Here is a 23971-nt window from a genome sequence, read left to right as displayed (position 1 = left end):
CTATCATAGACTTGAGTCGTCATTAAGGCCTTTAGTGTATTTTCCTTGGAGAAACAACTGTCAAGTGTAAGTAATTTCTTAATCAGAAAAATAGCAAATTTATAGCAATCTAAATGATTACAAAGAAAGCTAAACCTTTGTCAATATTTGAAAAAATTCCTGATATCCATCTACTAAATTCACCAGACCATTTAGCTGGGTTTACCATGTGTTTTCCTAAACTGGTCTTTCAGTTCCTTGATTTTCTGCACTTGTCCATGTATCAGATCAGAAAAGTTATCAGCTATATACATTACATCAGGTTAGTCTCACTATAAGACACATATCTTATTAAGCAGCTGTAAGGTACTCAAGGATCAGTCTAAAGTGTTCTATAACCTTTACCCTAAATTGCAGTTCATTAGAGATCATCTTAAGTACATCAAATATTTCATTTGCAACACTATGAATCAATTTGGCTTAAAGCTTCTATATTGTGAACATACTATATATTGAGTCTAGATATTGTTACTGCTTCATCTCTTCATATAAAACTATATATACAGTTACTCAGCTTAATACTTGTGATAACAACTTAAAGTTTTAAAACTAAAATAAAACATATAACAAAGCAAAGCAAAATATACATTTCCACAAGCTTTTGTCAGGCTTGGGGCCTAGGAACATGTATCTATTCACAATATCAAGTAACTCCAACTCCACTCGGATGAAGACTTTGCAATCGGAGACATATATTCAGGTGTCCTTCTCATGAAGTTTCATTGAAATAAATGTACTCATCAGGATTTGGAATAAACTTTCAAATCTGGGCTCAATAGCCTTCCTGGTATATTTCCAAATTATCATCCAATCTCCTGGTTGTAAACAGTGGTTACCTGTATCAAGATAAAGGACTGGAGTAGAAGAAAACAACTGACTATGTATTTTAGTTACTTGTTTCTGTAAGATTGATACATAGTACACCATATTTGCAGTTGACCTTAATTATGATTTTCTTAACACACTGGAGAAAATAATTTTCTTAATTATTTTAATTACCTTGGCCATTGTCTTTGCATCTGCCCTCCAACACACCTACCCTTTGGGCTAGTATGAGGCTCATACAAGAGGACATCACATTTGGAACATTGGGGCAGTGCTATAAAATCAATTAGTATCCTCTGTAATGAACACTGAGTCTGGGGAGTACTTTTCAAAGGGGTTGGGACAGTCTTACCAGGATTGTCCAATGCACATATTAGGCACCCTGTTATAAAGGCCTGTGCTGTCTGTGCAAGACCCAGAGCTATCCAATAGACCTAAATGGTGACATTCCCCCAACTCACCATTTATCTTTTTTTCCTAGCTTTGCTTTTCTCAGCCTCTAGAGCTTGTACCTGGAGCTTTGTGAGGGTACTTAAGTCAATCTTTGGGGCAGGATCTACAACATAAGTGGGTTGCCCTTGGGAGTATTGACTTATGGCTGCAGCACATGCAGCCTGGTCTACCAGTCTATTGTCTTCAGCTTCAGGTGTAGTCTCTGAAGTGTACCTACTGGAATGCAGTAGACAGTGCTCTGACGTAGCCAACATATCTTGTGTATGGAACTCCATCTTCAAAAGAAACATTTGAAAAGTTAAATAAGGACAATGATTCCTGTTGCATTAGTCCAATACAATCATGATCAGGAAAATAAAAAATTTGTATGTTTTCAGTGTCCTCCTTGACACTGTCACTATTTACTTGTATATTATCACTATACTCTCCCATCTTTTGAAACCTGCAAAAGAATTGATGATGCAGGGTTTCAACATTGTACCTTTAAGAGTGACATTACTTCGTATTTCGTAAGCTTAACAACCGATAAATGCTTTCTTTAAGCTTTAGATTTTATAAAACATTTGTGATACTATAAGAGTGAAGGGGTGTCCTAACACTGTCAGCACTTAACAGTGTCTAGGTGACAAGAGTTTCCATGTGATTGTTCAATGACCCCCTAAGCATGTGAGTTAGACTAATGACTAAACAGTATAAACGGCTTACTATAATCAGGTAAAACCAATGCTGATGCATTCATAATAACTTGTTCTATAACATGATAAACTTCAATTAATTTATATGTTAATGCAAGGGGATTCTAATCCCTTTTCTGCATTATACAAAAGTTACAATTTACTTACATAATGTATTCATTTCCTACAATATTGCATTCATTCCCTACAATACAATATACAATTTTGTTTTACTTGTACAGAATACTCAATAATACTATTGTTTCATGCAAACAATTTTGCTATGAATCAACACTAAATTGTCCATATACTGTATAACGATTATGATTGCGCAAATAGCACAAACAACCCAGAACATAACAGCTGCAAGTCTTAATCCGTCAACATTAAGACTTGCAGCTGTTATGTTCTGGGTTGTTTGTGGACCCGGGGTGGTAGCAGGAGCGATCACAGAAGCGGGTATGAATATAAAACTAGGTTTTTTAATAGGTGCTTGAGTAGACATAAAATATGGCAGTTACTAAAAGTCCAGGTATATATAAATGTGCAGTAGAGTTCTGTGGTGGGAGTAGTGGGTTAATGTCCAAGTAGAAACAATTAGAACTGTCCAGGTGTGCAGGTAGTGAGACTGGAATAATCAACCAGGTATGCAGGTAGTGATGCAGTAAAATAATAAGCCAGGTATGCAGGTAGTGAACTAAGGTAAATGAGCAGGATGTCAGCATGCTCAGGCACTCAGGTATGGGCAAAGGTGGTGGAGGAAGCAGGGTAGTCCAGCGGAAGCTAGGAGCTGACAGGCAGACTGGCAGACAGTGAATTTCACAGTAACAGGATAAGCACAGAGAACTCCCTCTCAGCTAGGCTGAGATACAGGTTGCACTGGCAAAGAAGGAAGGCACTGAACCTTCCTAAATACCCCATGCCGTGCTGTTACTTGCCGGAGGGAACATGTGACTCATCAATATTGGCCTGCCGCATCACATGGCCAGAAGGCAAAATGGCGGCACCCATGCCAAACGGAACTGAGACACCACCAGACCTTTCCAGCGCAGAGTGACAACAGGCCCGCACAACAATGCGCGCAGCCAAAGCCCCCGCCAGACACCAGCTCCCCCACCAGACAGCCCATGCCACAACGACCTCACAGGTAACACCCGCCTAGCATCATGCTGAAATACCCTGGCCGTGACAGTACCGCCCTTTTGGGGTGGCCTCAGGACACGCACCAGGCTTCTCTGGATGGGCAGAATGAAATCTCCTGATGAGCGTGGGAGCATGGACATCACAAGCATCGGTCCAGCAACGTTCCTCGGGACCATAACATTTCCAGTCTAGCAAATACTGTAGATGACCTCTGCATAGACGAGAGTCCAAGACCTGGGCAACCTCAAACTCAACTCCTCTCTCTGTCTGGATTCGAGGAGAAGCAGGTAGAGCACTGTGGAACCTATTCAGAACTAGGGGCTTTAATAAGGAAATATGGAAGGAATTAGGGATTTTTAGGTATGGGGTAACTGTAGATGATAGGCCACTGGATTAATGACTTCTGTTATGGTGAAGGGACCAATGAAGCGTGGTGCAAATTTCATTGAAGGAACTCTCAGACGAAGATTCCGGGTGGAAAACCAGACCTGGCTTCCAGCTTGCATGCGTGGAACTATTCTATGCTTCTTATCGGCCTGGGTTTATAGTGAGAGGATGCCTTCAGCAAATCAGACCGTACTTGAGTCCAGATGGCAGCAAAATTCCACACCGTGTCCTCCACGGCCAGAACATCAAAAACAGGCAGGCTTCGGAATTTGGGAACACGAGGATGAAGGCCATAAACAACCTGAAATGGCATTTGGTTAGTTGATGAGTGGTAGGAAGCATTATGTGCAAACTCGGCCCATGGCAGCAAGGCAGCCCAATTGTCCTGGGAAGTTGTCATTAAAATTCTTAAGAAAGTCTCTAGATCTTGATTAACTCTCTCGGTGGAGCTGTTGCTTTGCAGATTGTAGGCCGTGGAAAAGTTTAACTTCACTTGAAGAACAGAACACAAAGCCCTCCAGAATTTTGCAGTAAACTGCACACCACGGTCAGAGACAATTTCAGCAGGAAGGCCTTTGAAGATGAAATATGTGTTGGACGAACATCTGTACCAGGTCAGGAGCAGAAGGTAACTTCTTCAAAGGTATATAGTGGACCATCTTAGAGAATTGGTCTATTACAACCCAGATAGTATTGAAGCCTTGAGAGACTGGCAGGTCTGTGACGAAATCCATGGAGAGATGCGTCCATGGACGTGAGGGAGTGGGTAGTGGAAGCAATTCCCCAGCTGGAGCTTGTCGTGATGATTTATGCTGGGCACAGGAGGAGCAAGAAGAGATAAAATCCATTATATCTGCCTTCATAGAAGACCACCAATAGTGTCTTTTCAGGAACTCCAAAGTCTTTTGAGAGCCTGAGTACCCTGCGAAGCGAGAGGAATGTGCCCAAGTGAGAAGCCGCTTCCTTAATTCCAGGGCCACAAACTATTTTCCTGTAGGAGGTTGAACCTGTAATGTGGCGAAAACTCTTGATTCCAAGACAGGGGTATTGCTTTGATTTTCAGATTGATCATCACAAAGGAGAGATCTCGATAGGACATCAGCCTTCTGATTAAGTGCTCCAGACCGGAAGGTCAGGGTGAACTGAAACCTGGCGAAGAATATTGCCCAGCGGGCTAAACGAGGACTCACACATTGAAGGTTCTTAAAAAATAGGAGATTTCTATGGTCCGTAAATACAGTAGATGGAAACTTAGCACCTTCTAGTAAATATCTCCATTCCTTCAACGCCAACTTTATAGCTAGTAGTTCATGCTCACCTATGGCATAGTTCCTTTTGGCAGGTAAGAATTTTTTAGCAAAGAACCCACAAGGATGGACTCGATTGTCCTCATAACATTGAGACAGGACTGCTGCCACAGCTTCAGATGATGCGTCTACTTCAAACAAAAAAGGCCTGTCCAGATCTGTCAAAGAACTGGTGCTGAGATAAAGGCCTGTTTTAGAAGATGGAAAGCAGACTCTGCCTCAGGTGACTATTGGGCAGGCTTAGCACCTTTGCGGGTCAAGGCTGTAATGGGAGCCAGCAATGTAGAAAATCCCTTAATGAAGCGTCTATAATAATTGGCAAAGCCCAACAATCTCTGGATAGCTTTCAGTGTCTGAGGTCGGGTCCAATCCAGAATTGCTTGTACCTTCTTGGGGTCCATTTCCAAACTGGAGCCATAAATAACATAGCCGAGAAAAGGTACACTGGGCACTCCAAAGAAACACTTCTCCAGTTTGCAGTAAAGGTGGTTTCTCTCAAACAGGTCAAAACTTCTTTAACATGTTCATGATATTTAGCTACAGAGGATGAAAAAATCAGTATATCGTCCAGATAGACAACAACTGAAACATATAACAGGTCCCGGAAAATCTCATTAACGAAACTCTGAAAGACAGCAGGGGTGTTGCACAATCCAAAAGGCATTACTAAATATTCGAAATGTCCAGCTCTGGTATTAAAAGCGGTCTTCCATTCATCGCCAGCTCGAATACGAATGAGATTGTAAGCCCCTCTCAGATCCAATTTAGAAAAAATGACAGAGCCCTTGACCCTATCAAACAACTCAGTAATCAGGGGAAGATGGTATCGATTCTTTACAGTAATGTCATTAAAGCCTTGATAATCGATACATGGTCTTAAACCACCGTCCTTCTTGCCAACGAAGAAAAATCCAGCTCCGGCAGGTGAAGTAGAGGGGCAAATGAACCCCTTTGCCAGGTTGTCCCATATGTACTCGGTCATGGCTTGAGTCTCAGGCAAGGACAGTGGATAGGTACGACCATAAGGTGGTATCTTATCAGGTATCAAATCAATTGGACAGTCCAATTCCCTATGAGGAGGTAAGATATTTGCTTGCTGCTCAGAGAACACATCAGCGAACATCTGATATTCCTTGGGAATTGCAGTAGAAACTAATGGAACTGTCTTTCTTACAGGTCGAATTTTTGGAAGACAGGATTTCTGACAGTCCATACCCCATGACAGAATCTGCATAGAACTCCAATCTATCCTGGGATTATGTTGACGCAACCAGGGTAGACCAAGAACAATTTCTTGAGAGGCCTCTGATATCACCAGGAATTTTAAGGACTCAGAATGAAGTGCCCCAATTCGGACCAATACTGGTTGAGTCTCCTTTGTAACTATCCCGTTAGTTAGAGGGTGTCCGTCTATAGAGGTCAGAGAGATGGCATGGTAGAGAGACAAACAAGGAATCTGAAATTTATCTATGAAACTAGACGTTATGAAATTTCCGGCTGTTCCCGAGCCAAGTAGAGCAGTAGCAAAGACAGGTTTGGGTTTAAGATCCAAAGCTAGGGTAATCGTGAAATCTTTAATTTTTGGAGACGGGCTCATAACTCCTAACTTAATGTCTCCAGGGTCGGTTAGGATTTGGCATTTCCCAGTTTACGGGGGCAGGAGATCAGCAGGTGACCAGACTCTCCGCAGTACAGACAGAGGTTGTTTTGCATTCTCTGACGTTCTTCTTTGGAGAGGTGTGTACAATTCACCTGCATAGGCTCCTCTTCAGTAGGAGAAGGAATGGGACGGGTAGAAATAGAGGGGGCAATTGACCTTTGCCAGTCAGTTCTGTGTTTTTCAGCTTGATGTTCCCTGAAGCATAGGTCAACTTTGATACACAACAAAATCATGTCGTTCAGATTAGTAGGAAGCTCTCGAGTGACTAGATCATCCTTTAGTCAGTCTGACAACCCATGCCAGAAGGCCGAGGTGAGGGCTTCCTCATTCCATTTGAGCTCTGATGCTAAAATTTTAAATTGCACGGTATATTGACTGACAGGACGGACCCCTTGTCTCAGTGTAATTATGTTTGATGATGCTGATAGAGTACACCCAGGTTCATCGAAAATCCTCCTGAAGGATGACACAAAGCCTGCGTAATTATCCAGCAGCGGATCTGAGCGCTCCCAGAGTGGGGAAGCACATTCCAAAGCCTGGCCGGATAACAGAGAGACTATATAAGCCACTTTAGTTCTTGCAGTTAGAAAGTTGTCAGGCTGCAGGGTAAAATGTATGTCACACTGATTTAAGAATCCTCGGCAGAGTTTAGGGTTGCCATCAAATTTACTTGGTAAAGGAAGATGTAAGCAGGGAGATGATCTGCCTCCAGTATTCCCAGATGCTGATGCGGATGTGGTTGCTGGTACTCCAGGGGTAGAAAAGGAAGTTTGTAAACTATCCTGTTGCTTTGACATCTCTTGCAGGAATTGAGCCATCTGATGCTGCATGTTTTCCAGATTTTCTAAACGACCAGAAATGCACCGGAACAAATCCACTCCTGACTCCTGATCTGTGGCCGGCTCCATGGGGCCAGTGCAAACTGTTATGTTCTGGGTTGTTTGTGGACCCGGGGTGGTAGCAGGAGTGATCACAGAAGCGGGTTTGAATATAACACTAGGTTTTTTAATAGGTGCTTGAGTAGACATAAAATATGGCAGTAAATAAAAGTCCAGGTATATATAAATATGCACTAGAGTTCTGTGGTGGGAGTAGTGGGTTAATGTCCAAGTAGAAACAATTAGAACTGTCCAGGTGTGCAGGTAGTGAGACTGGAATAATCTACCAGGTATGCAGGTAGTGATGCAGTAAAATAATAAGCCAGGTATGCAGGTAGTGAACTAAGGCAAATGAGCAGGATGTCAGCAGGCTCAGGCACTCAGGTATGGGCAAGGGTGGTGGAGGAAGGAGGGTAGTCCAGCGTAAGCTAGGAGCTGACAGTCAGACTGGCAGACAGCAAATTTCACAGGAACAGAATAAGCACAGAGAACTCCCTCTCAGCTAGGCTGAGATACAAGGCAAAGAAGGAAGTCACTGAACCTTCCTAAATACCCCATGCTGTGCTGTTACTGGCCGGAGGAAACATGTGACTCACCAGGATTGGCTAGCCGCATCACATGACCAGAAGGCAAAATGGCGGCGCCCATGCCAAACGGAACTGAGACACTGCCAGGCCTTACCAGCGCAGAGTGACAAAAGGCCCGCACAGCAACATGCGCAGCCAAAGCCCCCGCCAGACACCAGCTCCGCCACCAGACAACCCACGCCACAATGAACTCACAGGTAACACCCGCCTAGCGCCATGCTGAAATACCCTGGCCGTGACAGCGGCATTACCTTGTAGCAATTGGCTGAACATACTGCTTCTTTTATTAGGGACTAAAGGCAGTAAAACACTATGAGGTGGGTGGTATGTCATTCAACAAGGTGTGCAGATTAGGTATCAGTGTATTAAGCCTGTAACATTCTATTAATCTCTCTTAAATTATAAATTATCTTCAAGGAGGGTGATCCATCTGCATTTGGGGTATTCCTTTTAATAAGGAACAAAGGAAAGTATCAACTGGAACAGCATTCCCTAAATACCCCTACTTTAATGTAACCTTCTACCTGTTTGGTTACTTGATCTGATTTTAAAGGGCATTGTTTAACTGGCCACACATGTTAGTTTTAACTTAAATTTAAATGGGCAGTAGCCTTATATCTATTTTACTTTGTGCCCATAACATATCAGGGACTTTAGCAACATCTCATTTCAGTATAGACTTTTCAGTGTTGACAACATTAATGAGATCTCTTGATGCATGTTACTTGTAACAAAGGCTATTCTTCTAAGAAGTCTTGGTTTGGAAGCTAAAATCGCTTCCCCATCTTTGTATGTTATTGTAGCATTTAATGCTGACAATATATCTGCCTGTAAAAGATTAGGGTAGGCAGTCATCTGAGACTATTACACTATTATTTATAAAAATCTGCAATGGATTTGTCTTTTGTAAATACTGTATTTGACCATCCAGGCTAGTGGCCAGGACTACAGAGGCGATCTAATGTTCTAGTGAGATTAGGACAATCCTTATGTTATTAATGTTACCTTCTCAATAATTGTTACATTTCAACACTTGTTGTAAACACTTCACAGTTACAATCCAATTTACTCACTATGGGTAACATTTAAGTAAATAACAATAGCTTAATAAATCCTTATACAGGATTAAAGAAAAGGTGGACAGCATTACCTACATTGTCCTTATAATATCATAACCATACAACACTTATACATATTTATGTAGTATCACTAAAATAAATGTCAATAGCAAAAATAAAACCACTTTTTGCAACAAAACAAAGGTTCATTTCAAAATAAAAATAATTGTGATTTGCTCACTGGAATGACAAAACTTAGCATACATGGAGATTTTTCACTTAGCTTTTTGTGAACAATTATGTCATACTTTCAAATCTTTGAATATCTCATTAATATCATATTTAAATGTCATTGAACATACAGCTTAATTTATATATCTTTTACGTTAACTACTTCTTAAGCTGATTAATTCTCATTTATGGATTTTAACATTTTGGCAAATCATAAACAATTTAGCACTCTTCACAATTTAATTGAGGATGTTCACATTTCTTTGTATCTTTCTTCTAATCTTTGGTATCTTTTCTGGGATCAGTATATGATACCTTCAGTTTACAAACTGTACAATTTACAGCATCAGAATTCCAAATCATCACATGCTTTACAGTCTATATCAGGGCATAGCTACTTGTAGCAATATTGTTTACTGAACAATTTAGACCTACTGTCCTTACAGATATTTCTTCAAAATAATCCTTAAATTACATACAATTAATTTCTTATTCCCTTTTTTTTGGTGAATCTTTGTTTAACAAGTTCTGTTTTAATACTTTTATCCAATTTAAAAGTTTCTTTCAAGTTTGTTACTCTTTATGCAGGGGCCATATGACTTACATATCTGTTGTAATTTTGATCGAATCATGTGTACCATCTCTGTGAATCCCTGCCCTTTTAAGAAGCTTAGACATTCCTTCTGTCGCCCCAGGATGTAACACTGTACATATAATATCCATGGGGGATTGACATTTGGACAGATGTTTGCTATCCGCATTACCCATTTCTGTGGGTTTCCTAAAACCAGTATGTGTATCCAGGTTTCCTAAACCCAATATGTGTATCCGGGTTTCCTAAACCCAATATGTGTATCTGGGTTTCCTAAACCCAATATGTGTATCCGGGTTTCCTAAACCCAATATGTATGAGTAATTCTAGGCACACAATGACCGTACCTTTGGGATATAGATTGACTGGCATATTTGTTATAAACAAATCCAAAATAATTTTACTATAGTCTGGAGATAATCTCCACCAATATGGCAACCTACCAACAAACAAAATGTACTTCTATGTCTATGCACTCTGCAAGTATAAAGATCACAAGATGTATCTAGGGACAATACTTATGCTAATCAGGAAAACAAATTATCAGACTGTTAAACACAATAACACATTTACATTTCTCATGTAAATCTATAAGGATTATTATCTGTATACATTTTGAAAGATTCATTGGACATATAATTTCATAAAACAAAACCAAAAAACTTAAAATAAAAAGGAAACAAGAGTCTGATTTCTGTACCTTAATCCTCAGGCAGACACGGGAGTTTCCCAAAAAAATGCAGTCCAGTTTGAGCAAAATTACTCATCACGGGTTTTAACTAGAATCCACTGTCCCGGTGACTCCCGACGTGTCCGCCCTCAGATCAGTGCAGGAAATCTCGGTGGAAGCTCCAAGTGATAGATCAGAACCAATCTATTGTGATGAATCACCAGCCCAAGTTCATTAGTGTATGTCGGACTCTTGCGTTACTGAGGCCTCAGGAGACAGAATCCACATACACAGTCAGTTTGGTGTTCAAGATCCGTCTGGCTATATTTTTGGATCACACAATATTATAAAGCATAGCATTCTTGTAATTTCAACATATCAGAATATTCACACATTATGGGCCTCATTCAGAGGCAGGTGTTAGATGCAAGCGATCGCACTGAATCAGGGCGGCCGCTTGCATCCTGAACAGCCACCTCCTTGTCGATCGTTAAGCTGTGGGTTAACACCCACAGCTCTAATGACCGACATGGGTGATGGTCGCGATGGTCAAGACCATCGCGACCATCGGGGCTTACGACCAGACCCTAGGGTAGGGTCTGGGCACTCGTAAGCCCCAGGGAGCTATCTGCTCTGATGGAGCAGGAAGCTCCCCACTGACATCAGCAATGATGTCAGTGGGGCCACCCCCAAACGGCAAGCATTCCGACTGGAATTCCTCTGTTTGGCCGGGCATGCCCCCGGCCCACCCAGCAAATGGGGCGAGCTGTCACTCAACATCGACAGCTCGCCCCATCTGCTACGAGACCCCTAATGATGGAGCGCATGTCGTTAGCCGGGTCTCATGCATGTGCATGATGGAGCCAGCTCCGTCATGCGCATGCGCTGTGGGGCAACATCGAGTTGGTTGTGAGCGCTCAGCGCTCATGACCAACTCTGAATGAGCTCCTATATCTCACTACAGCAGTCTTAGTTAGACATTATTATCTTATACATGACAGAGAGAACTGTTGGGGGGGATAAGGGAGGTGAGCACACATACATGGGAGTATATAATACACATTCTATTCATGCTTATCTTAGAATTAGAACACATCTGCTGAAGTCAAGGTTCTTTAGCTCAAAGCTCTGCAGAAATCATTATTTGTAATTTTACACATTTAAAACTTATGAATACTTAAAAGATGCACACCATCTTGTGACAAGATGGAGTCTTAATGTGGATAGCTCAATAACAGATTTATCAGGTGGATGAGCAAGCCTCCTGAATACCATTGTAAAAATGTAAAGTGAAAAAATGTGACTTACTTAGCTTGTCCCTACATAGAAGCGCGGAGCCGAGCATCTGCTCTCTAACTTAATGGTCACGGGACCGCTTAAAGTTGCCCACAGGTAGATTTTCCTACAGCACAGACATGGAAGGAAGCTGGATCTGTGTCTCTTAAAGAATACTTACCGCTGTCATCCATTGTCTTGCCATATTGTGATAGAGCGGAGAGCCACTAAATAGTTCTGGCAGTGATTATCTTTTAAGCTGTTATTAAAAAAATCAGGTGAGTGTAATGTATGTTTGTTTTTCTAAATCAGAGTCTGAGATAAATTCACTGCCAACAGTAACCTCTCTCCTCTGTTCAAGAGATAGAAATAAAGTGGCCTCTTCCTGCTAGCAGTGATTCTTTCTCATTTAGGGGTCTATTTACTAAGCAGTGTTAGGAGACAGAATGAAAAGTGATAAGGTGCCAGCCAATCAGCTCCCAACTGTCATTTTTCAAACACAGCCTGTGAGATGACAGTTGAGAGCTGATTGGTCCGTACCTTATCACTTTCTTATCACTTTTCACTGTCTCCTAACACTGCTTAGTAAATAGTCCCCTTAAGCTTTTAATTCTGATGAAAAAATATTTTTTTCTGTCAAGTGGAATAAATGTATTTTTTTTCATCCTACCTCAGAGTCTGAGGTACAAATCACTGCCAAAAGACACCTCTACCTCCATAGACTACTCGGGGATGCCTGTCTTGAAAGAAAAGTAGCAGTTCCTGAAATTGCCAAATGTGGCAAAATATGAGGTGCAAAAGTGAATGAGGAGATAAATTCATACAGGGATGCCTGTTCAGGCACAAATGGTTCCTTCCCTGAAATTACCCAGAGGTGGCAAAGCACCAGTGTCAGTGCCAGACTAATTTCTCCTGCCCATAGCTGGCACAGTAACTCTGCCCAAAGCTGGCAACATTAGGACACCCATTTAAGACAAAATGGGTCCCAACCCAATGTTCCACTATTAAACTCTCCAGAGTAAGTATGTCCACCATGTCCCTCTTCAATGGACTGTGAGTCAGAAGAGGTGACTAGGTCATCAGCCTCTTCAAAGAGGTAAGTATAGCAACATACAGATGGCCAGCATTGCACTAGCAGGTAAAACCTCCCACCAAATGATATACCTCACACTGGAACCTTTGTAAGAGGTGTGAGGTATACAGGTTTGGTCAGTTAACCTGTACAGGAGGTGTAGGCTGCCACCCAGTCATTGTGGTATTTCACATCCCAGCATGCCCTGCCTCAGTTTTGCTATCAGGGCATGCTTAGGCTGTGGGTTGGGTCTGTGGTTCAGCAGCAGCTGAGGAGCAAGTTATTTCCCACCCCTGCTGCAGAACAACCCTAGTCATAAATTATAAATGGGGTTTAAGGAGTCATACAGGGCTCCCAGATGCACCCACACTATTTGCCCTGAAGTTGACTCCTCTTTATGTTCACATGGGGGTGATAGGTCTTAAAGCAGGAGTTGTAGGCTTTTTCTGCATAATAGAGTCACTAGTAGCTTTCAAGTATATCTTACTCAAGGCAATTAATAGAGTAACCCTCATTATTAGAGATAGGCTAGCAGGTTGACTAGTGCTAGACTAATGAGTTTAGCCTGGAGGCCACTTGACATGCCCATTCTGGTAGATGCAGACCTATTTGGCCAGATTTGATAGGTGAGGTTAGGGGTCACATTCAAGGCCCACAGGTCATGCTCAGACAGCCGGCTTCTAAAAATATTTTCAAGCAGTCAGAGTATCCTCAATTACTCTTCTTTATAAAATATGCTCAATGAGTTGCAGCCCCTTGCTAGACAAAATCTTTTCTATAGCTTAGCAGTAAGGAAAAATATATTTTTTTCACTCATGGCCTCCAAAGTCTGCATGATTAAATTCCATAGAGGTCAAATGTGTCCTTCAAACTAGAGCTAAATGTGAAGGCACTGAATGCATATATTAAAAATTCGAGGGTTCAAGATAAAAGGGCTAACATATATGTCCTTTTTCTTGTGGTCACTAATTGGTTTTGCTTCAAATTATAACTATATGAGGTTTTCTATTTGGTTTCAACCTACCTCAACCATTGGAATTGTTGCCATTTTCTAATAAAAAGACCCACTGCTTCAGTGGACTGCAATGGTGGTTGGACTCTCAATTGCACCTTACACCTGCACATGTTTAATGATAGCAAAGGTTCCATACTATGTTACTGTCACCTTCATAAAAAAGGATTCCACTGCATAATAGACTGGGACATATTAAGGTCTAAGTCTGTCTACCCTGGCCAAGCTGGGATTACCCATAAATTAGCTCAAATCTATTTTAACTCCATCCCATAGGAAATTCTTTTTCTCTGATGTTTCTTCCAGAAAAGTGGCCAGAATTAAGTTTCAATGACAGTTCAAAGTCAGAGTATACATTTAAAGGACTTCAACAAAGCTATTAGAAAAATGAGGACCTTATACCTAAGGCTTTTCCATGTTCCCTTACACAGCAAACAATCACAAAACCTATTGAGATTTACATTTCTAATGGTTGGGGAGCATTCACTCAGAATCACCTTTATGTGCAGAGTGTGTAAACAGGGATAATTCAAGGGGGATATAGGACCTTATTCAGAGGCGGCCGTACGGTCTACGACCGCATGGCCGCCTCGATGTTTTGCCAGTGCACATGCGCATGAAGGAGCCGGCTCCCTCGTGCACATGCGTGAGACCCGCTACGACCAACAGCGCTGGTCGTAGCAGGTCTCTTTCCAAAGGGGGTGAGCTGTCAATGTTGACTGACAGCTTGCCCCATTTGGAAGGCGGGCCGGGGGGTGGCAGCCCAAACAGAGGTGTTCCCATGGGAACACCTGCCATTTGGGGGAGGCCCCACTGACATCACTAATGATGTCAGTGGAGAGCTTCCGGCTCAGACAGAGCCAGAAGCTCTCCGGGGCTTACGACAAGGGAGACCCTACCCTAGGGTCTCGTCGTAAGCCCCGATGGTCATGATGGTCTATGACCATCGTGACCATCACCCAAGCGGTCGTTAGAGCTGTGGGTGTTAACCCACAGCTCTAACGACCCCAACAGAGGCAGGCGGTCAGGATGCAAGTGGCCGCCCAGTTTCTGAGCGACCGCTTGCATCCTCCGAATGCCTCTGAATGAGGGCCATAATCTCTTTCCCATGGTCATACCTTCTCCCATATGTTCTCCCACCACCTGCTTTTTACTGAAGATACTGCACAAAATGAGTGCAGTCCAGGTATCTCATTGAATACTGCTTTATCCTTTCTGGCCATCCTGGGTATTGTTTTCTCTAATCAGTTAGTTGTGCAAAGTGCCCACAATTCCTCTAGAACTCTCCAAATACTGCTTCCACAGTTCTTCAGATCTCCTGGACAGGTTGCCACCATTCATATTGAGAATTACCAGAATGGGCTGCTAACAAGACTCATGATTTTCATCTTCTAAAGTAATACTTATCATTACCTCACTGAGGCCATTCAAGGACCAGATATTCTATCATGATTAGAGAATTTAATATATGGCATAGTACTGCTATTACAGCTAGAACAGCTTCTCACCTTCCTGGACTTCTGGCTGCCAAAAATGATGCAGGCCTTGCATCAGCCACCATCTGCTATTATGGTTCAGCTCTTGCTTTTTTATCACTAAGGCTAACAGAAGACATTTTACCATTGCTTACTCGGAGGAGTTCTTTCCTGCCCAGTTCTTTTAATCCACAGTGTTCTTCTACCTTGAATATAGAACCTGTTCTAACCCCCTAAGCTGATTTTTAATTATTACTAGATTTAGCCTTAGAGGCCATGGGTACTGGGCTATCCTTAAATTATATTGCCTATCCAAAACACCCTCCTTTGAATATCTTATAGTTGAGTTTCATATTGTCAAAGATGGGACAAATCCAATTATTCGTTTGGGAACTTATCTCATAATTGTAACTTACTGCTCCACTAAAAGGTGAAGTTTTGAGGTTATTAATCACTTGCCAATTAACCCTTTTAAGGGACACTCCATCTGAGGAGCTGCCACCTCTAGTGCAACAGCAAAAGTTATGTTCCTATATTCCACAATGCATGCCACTCATTGATCCTCTGAGCATACACTTGCCATGCATTATTGGAAACCAATTGATCTTCCTTGTGGTAGTCTGCCCACCAGCTGTTGCTAGGTGGCAACCCTCTGAATGAACAAAAAGTAGTTTGAGTGAGCCAGAGGATCATATCAAGCCTTAGGCATCAACTGCTAGAGACATCAAATAATTCTCTCCAACTTACCACTTGGTTTTCCAATTTATGATCAAGTCAGAATCTGTTATTTTGCCTTCATGCCATTTGGGCATATATTGTGCCTAGCATGTGTATTTGTTACCAGTTCAGTAAATAATTTATCTGGAAAGGTTCATGTCAGTGTCTTCTTTCCTTGCGTTTGAACTGATAAACTTTCCTTTGTTATCCAAGTGTAGGCTTGGGATTGTGATCCGTAAGCTTCTGAAAAATCTACCTGAGGGCGGGCTCAAATGGTCACATGCCCAATAGGTTAGAAAGCATTAGCTCAGCTCCACCCTCCTGTGTAGGGACAAGTTAAGTAAGTGAAATATTTTCACTTTACCTTATTCCAGCAGTATTCGGGAGGCTTGTTGATCCACCCACCAGCTGTTGCTAGGTAGCTATCCTATTCCCTAGACTAAAGAAAGTTTGCAGGTCATAGATTTCTGCAAACTACTGTTGGACATGCATATCAGACTGAAATCAGATGGATCTCTGCATACACACAACTCAGAATAGGACACAGCTGTGTACATGCCCATGACACATACATTGCAAAGTTATGTCCCATTACTGTCCCATTGTCACCTGGTAATGCCCTCCCAGCTGCAAGTGAACATCATCCATGATGCTTATGATGTATGCGCAGGTTGCTAAAATTGCTTAATCCATACACATTTTGAATTGTGTATAAGTCAGAAACTGTCCAAATGCCATTATTATTTATCTAGTAATCCTTCTAGTACTAAGCGATGAGACAATTCAACATTTTTAAATGAATAAAAAATCCAAACCAGTTGCATGAATATTTCTTAAATGTAATATATATTTTCTCCCCCAGTGTCAGATAACATCAGTGTTACAAATATCAGTACTACCTCTATCTGGCTCCACTGGGATCCTTATGTTGATGAAAACACAACTTATAGTATCTCTGTTTATGGAGAACCATCCATCAATGTAATTGTGAATACCACCAAAGAACTAATTAGTAATCTTACCCCTGGGTATTTCTATAAGATCCGGATTTCTGCATATAAAGGAAACATGTTATTATATGGCTACAGTGATGAGATCAGCTTGTACACACGTAAGTAGTTTTCATTTAATCATTTTCCACCCAAAGTACAAAATATCAAAGCAGTCTCTTTACTCTATATAAAATGATGACTTCAGTAATGGCTGACAATGTGGAGTACATTTTTCTACCTAATTTTTATATATCACAATATCTGCTGTGTGTTCCTGTATCTTTCTCATTGTGGTGTAATCAGGGGTGGTTTTTGTCTGAAAACCAGCCTGGGAAATTTAAGGAAACAGCCCTGATGGGGGTGGAGTCTGTTGAGGGGGGGGGGGGGGTCCTGGTAAAAGGGCAGGATACTCTCTTCTCAAAAGAGGATATATATTATTTATATATATATGTATATATATATATATATATATATAATATATATATGTAAAACACTGAAATACAGTACTGTATATATTAATATGTATAAAATACATATATATTATATACATGTGCGTATATAAAGATTATATATTATTTACACAATATATCTATAAGTATATATGAAAAGTATATTAAGTATATATATATATATATATATATATTTACACACACTCACACTTATCATATGTACAGTGTATCTCATACATATATATCTGTATCTCATATTGTATATTAATCATTTCCTTCAGTATTTTAATTATATCTGGCAGTCCGCCTCCCTCCTCTGTTCAGGCTGGTCACTGCTAGGCTGGCTGTCTGGCACTGTGCTGCAGTCGGTGCCGAAAAGGCTTATGGGAGGAGCTGCTGCTGCTGGGCATGTGCAGCAGCTCCTCCGTTGGCCATTTTTTTTACTTTCACTAAGCTTCTGCACATACGCAGAAGCTCTACATCTGCCCAATCGGAGCTAAGCTCCGATCTCAGCAGAGGGATGGGGGAGCAAAGGCCCGGGGAAGGGTGAACCATTGAAGGGCAGGCTGGGCAGACGCTGACCAAAGGGACCGGCCCAACAGGAACCAGCCCGGTGTCCCGGTGACCCAATCCGCCCCTGGGTGTAATGTACAGTACCAGAACAGAATTAGAGGAAGTACTTTTGGAGATTAATTAATGGGTGGAAGTGTACAGTATATGATTTGCACTCACAGAATATATTGACAGAGATTAAATGAAACTGCATCCATTAGTGTTGTTGCAGAGTGAATACTAACACTATGGGAATGATTCAGAGGTGGATGCATGGAACGCTATGGGCACAAGTGGCTGATGTTTTCCGTTTGCTCATGCATCTGAGATACACTGCGCAGGCATCCCTATGGTTGCCACAAAGAGATGCAGATTTCCAAAAGCAACTGTGTCCACCTCTGTATCACCCCCAGTAGAGATGGCAATGATCTCAATTTTAACTAGAGATGATCAGTTCATTTTCTGAGAAAACTGAACACACCTGAACAAAACCAAAACCCAAATATGGGGTTCCATTCACATCTTAAATTTAAGCCACTTAAAATACAGTAGGATGGAGGTTTGAGCAAAATCAGCTTACTAATATACAGTATGTGCAATGCAAGCTGCTAACAGCAGCTCGAGTGTGATTCATTCTACTCCTATGTCTATGATATGTATAAGACAGATATCTTACACAAAGCAATAGTTCAATGTCAAAAGTAGCTTTTTTATTACTGAAAGAAAAAATCTAGACCATAGTTATATATCAGCAACTCCTTGTTGATCAGTCTGCAATGCCAGCTGTCGGGATGCCTCCTGTCAATAAACAGACAGCGGCATTAAGATGGCTGGTATCCCGCCAGGGTTTGGGTAAGTATGCTTACCCTCTCCCCTTCTCCCCCTAACCCTCACTACTTGTAGACTAACCCTAACCCTCCCTGTTAGTGTCTAAACCTATGTCTCCACCTTCATGCCTAAACCTTACCCTCCCCACTTAGTGCCTATCCTTAAACCCTCACTGGTGCCTAACCCTAAACTCCCCCCTAAAACCCTCACCAATACCCCTCTACACTGCCTAAACCTAACACTCCCCCCATGGCACACAAAGAGTGCCCCGGACTTGCCTCATTCGGGCTGCATCCTTCCGGATTCTGGCATCAGGATTAAGATAGGCATTGGTGTTTCACTTTTGGGGTTTCGAGTAGAGCAAAGTCCTGTCTTTTTGAATATCTTAATAAAGGCCCTTGTTAACTATGTTAAAATGTACCAAGATTAAAGTGTACAGCATGTACTCCTGTATGATATTGCTCTTTTGTTTTCAAATAGTACCTGAAAAAGTGAAGGACCTAACAGCAGAGAATATCACCACCACTTCTGTATCTCTGATCTGGCTGCCACCTGATGGAAATGGAAGTTCCTATATCATAGAAATCTTGGGAAATTCAACATACAGTGCAACAGTGTACACAACATTTACTACAGTTCAGAATCTTCTTCCTGGGAATTATTACACATTCCTGGTGTCTGCTCTTGTTGGAGGAGTAAAAGGGCATAGTGCATTAGTATCCAATTATACAAGTAAGTATCTATGGGAAGTGGTAAGTTGATGTATTAAAAATCATTCATATTTTATTATAAGGTAAATATATGATGTTTGAATAATGTCACCAAACATGAGATATAGGGCCTGATTCAGACTTGGGAATAGAGAGAGATATCTCTCTCAACTGTAAACCTAAACAAACCATATTGCAATTCAAGGGGTGTAAATACATAATTTTTGTACATGTATGGAAAATACTGGCTGCTTTTGCATGTAGCCCACAAATACTGCACAGCTTTAATATTACTCTACAATTAAGATGTCAGTTTGGAAACACTCCTCCCAAATGTAAATCTTTCTGCACATTTTAAATCTGCATCACCTGCAATGCAGCATGGCTTCACCAAAATAATCATTTGAGAGAGATATCTCTCTATTCCCAAGTCTGAATCAGGTCCATAATGTACTTAAGACCATAGCTAGAATTATTAGGAGCTACTTAGAAATACTGTATACAGTTGAGTCTCTTATAGGCAAGGTGTAAATCATAATAGATATTCAGGGCATTTTTCATGATTCTAAAACATGAATTTATTACAGTGATGAATTCATATTTTCTAAAAGTCCTCATTATCAAAAATCTCCACATGGCGTCCTCCAGCTTAGCTCATGTGTATCCTAATGTGATTGTTCATGTTTTAAAATAAAGAGATAGAGGTGATTCCTCAGGAGGTAGTTCTTTGTCCATAGAATAAGATAAGATGGGAAGTAAAAGGTTTTACAGTGAAATCAATATACTGTGGCATCAAAATATTTACTTTGTATATAGTGATAGTGCGAAGGAATACATAGGTGAAATCATGATTAAATATCCACAAATGTTGGAAAATATTGTATGGGGCTAGAACTGTGAACAATTGGACACTCACCTCTTGTCCATGAAGACAAAATGGGTGGATTTAGGCGTGCAGAAATTGTTGGTTATTCCACAATGAGATCATAAGCCATGAACTAAATCCTAGGTTTTAGGCATTAACTGAGCAGTTATAACAAGATAGATGAGAAAAAGGGAGGTAAGTCGATGTCTCATCTCACTTTTCTATGTGGGGATTTAAGCCAAAGCAAACTAGTTGCATTAGTTTTGATGTCTTCCCAAGTTCCTGTGTTGATTGAATGCAGTAGGATGCACTGAATGAGATTAGTCAGCCTTTTTGTTTAAAAACATTGGGAACCCCATGTCACTCCTCCTAAACTGGTTCTATAAGGCATATGCATATTGTAGGCTGTCTTGTGGATTATATAAATTTATTAGCTAGTTGTTGATGGAGTTTGAAGGTATTAGCTGTGATCATAAGGGGAAGTGTTTGAAATAATAAGATCATGTGTGGTGGTACATTCATACTTAAAATGGTAATTCTATATACTTAAGATGTTTAGACTTCAACATTTATTTATGACAACAGTCCTAAATAAAGCAATATTTCATAAATGGCTAAAATATGATTAAAAATAAATCTCTGGACCATACTATGTTATAGTAGCCATTGCTATAAAAACAAAATGTCTTGAAATGAATCAAAGCCAAATTAATCTAAGGCCTGTCCTCAGTAGTTATATAATGATTTACTTCATTACTAAAATGTTTTCTAAATTTTAAGCAGTATCTTAAAAAAAAAAAATATTCTTCTACCTTTTAAACCTCTAGATTGACAGCAATGTAGTACATCCCAAAAATGGGCAGTGCTATTTCTATTTTCTATCCCACCCCTTTTTGTCAGCTAACCCAAACAGTAAAAACTGCTGGAAATGATGAGGGATTGGATTGAGTCTAGAACAAAAGAAACTCTGGTCTGCCTTGTTAAAGTATTTGCATGAAAGTGAAGTTTGATGCAGCTGGTCTATGACTAAATATACAGTACAAAGATATTTAATGTTTGGGACCACTGACAAAGAACAGGGGAGATAATGTTTTCACTTACTTCTACACTGGCTTACCTTGTCCATCCCTCCAGAGCCCGGAGGACTCTTGTCCACATCCCTTGGACTTCCAGATGGACTTTTCCTGAATTGAACACAAATTTTGCATCTCAATTAATTTCACCATATCAATTGTTTGGAAAGACATAATTTTTTCAGTTGGAGAAAACATTTTTAAAGCTGCTGCCCATTTTGCAGCTTCATTGGCTCTGTTGTTGCCCAGTAATACCGAATCATACTCACATGTATGGGCTTTACATTTAATTACTGCCACTGCTTTGGACAGTTGAATTGCTTCTAAAAGATGTTTTATGTGTCGGGAATGTGCAACTGGTGTGCCTGCTGCTGTCATAAAATTTCTCAGATGCCATAGAGCCCCGAAATTGTGCACCACCCCGAACGCGTACCTTGAGTCAGTGTAAATGTTAGCAGACTTGCCTGCTGCCAGTTCACATGCTCTAGTTAGTGCTACTAACTCTGCCACATGGGCTGAGTGAGGAGGACCAAGAGGTTTAGCTTCTATGGTGTCTGCGTCATTTACAACAGCATAACTTGTACATAATTCACCTGTGTCTGTTTGTCTATTACAACTCCTATCTGTGTAAAAAGTCACATCTACATTCTCTAAAGGTATGTCATGTATGGCAGGTCTAGCAGTAAAGGTCTGATTCAGATATTCCATACAATCATGTGCATCTTTATGTCCGCTGAACTCACCTCCCACCAGCAACTCGTCTCCTTCCACCCTTTGTACATCATGTTGTACATATGGTCAATACATTGCTGGTTTCAGCATGCTGCAACGTTTAACAGTGATGTTTGTTGGTGCGATTAGAGCTAGTTCCCATTTGGTAAACCTAGCCGAAGAGACGTGTCTGGTTTGAGCAGAGTTCAGCAGAGCAGATACAGCATGAGGAGTGTAGACAATCATATCATGACCTAATACTATGTTCTCACTTTTACTCACCAATAGAGCGATAGCTGCTACACTTCTCAAACAGGTGGGGAGTGATCTTGCCACAGTATCCAACTGAGCACTGTAGTATGCTATGGGCCTACTGGCATCATCATGTTTTTGTGTGAGGACACCTGCAGCACAACCATTGGCTAACGTACAATACAAAACAAAAGGTTTTTCATAATCAGGTATTCCCAATGCAGGTACTTTTGTCAGACTATCCTTAAGATTAAGGAAAGCCTGATCTGATTCCTCTGTGTGTATGACACGATCGGGTTTTGAGGAAGAGACTAAGGCCCTGATATAGAGCCGGATGCTCTGACAGAGCGCTCGCTCTGAATCAGGGCCATCCCTGCTCCTTTTTGGAGCGGCCTCCTGGCAGCTCACATAACTGTGGGTGACCACCCACAGCTATAGTGAGCGGCCAAAATTATGGTCGCGATGGTCAAGACCATCGTGACCATCGGGCTTGCGATGAGACCCTGCGGTAGGGTCTCGCTGCCGCAAGCCCAGGAGTGCTTTTGGCTCTATCAGAGCCAGAAGCACTCCCTCTGACATCACTAGTGATGTCAGTGGGGCTGGACCCAGACAGATGGGAACACCTCCGTCTGGGCAGCCATGCCCCCATAACACCCACCAAAGGGGTGTGCTGTCAATCACCATCGACAGCATGCCCCTTTGGTGCGAGGCCCTTAACGACACCTTGGCCATCATTATTCGGGTCTTGTGCATGCACACGACGGAGGTGCCTCCGTCGTGCGCATGCGCACTTGGGCACCATCGACCCGCTTGCGAGCGCTCAGCGCTCACAAGTGGGTCTGAATCAGGCCCTAAGTCCTGTAAAGGCAAGGCCAAAATAGAAAAACCTGGGATCCACATTCTACAGTATCCACACATTCCCAAGAAAGTACGAATTTGCTGTTAATTCTGCGGCAGTGTCATGTTCTGTATTTCCTGTATTCTATCATTTGTGAGATGTCGTAACCCTTTGGTTAGACAGTTTCCCAAATATTTTACTCTGGATTGGCATGGCTGTAGTTTTTCCTTAGCAAACTTGTGTCCTGTATGCGAGAGATGAACCAACAGATGTTTAGTATCATTCAAACATGTCATAAACGAATCAGAACATAGCAATAAATCATCCACATATTGAATTAGAACAGATCCATTGACAGGTTGAAAAAATTGTAAACAGTCGTGCAAGGCCTGGGAGAAGATACTGGGGCTGTCTATGAAACCTTGGGGCAACTGTGTCCATGTATATTGTACAAATCTGTATGTGAATGCTAATAGATACTGACAGTCAGGATGGAGAGGCACAGAGAAGAAAGCAGATCAGAGGTCAATGACATACAAATATAATGTCCTTATGACAATATCTAGCATTATTGGGAGCTACTTAGAAATACTGTATAGAGTTGAGTGTCTTATAGACAAGGTACCAGTGATAATAGATATTCAGG

Source organism: Taudactylus pleione, unplaced genomic scaffold (assembly GCF_031769625.1).
Source record: "Taudactylus pleione unplaced genomic scaffold, aTauple2 ptg000010l, whole genome shotgun sequence".
NCBI classification, from domain to species: Eukaryota; Metazoa; Chordata; class Amphibia; order Anura; family Myobatrachidae; genus Taudactylus; species Taudactylus pleione.
This window is presented reverse-complemented; position numbering follows the sequence as displayed.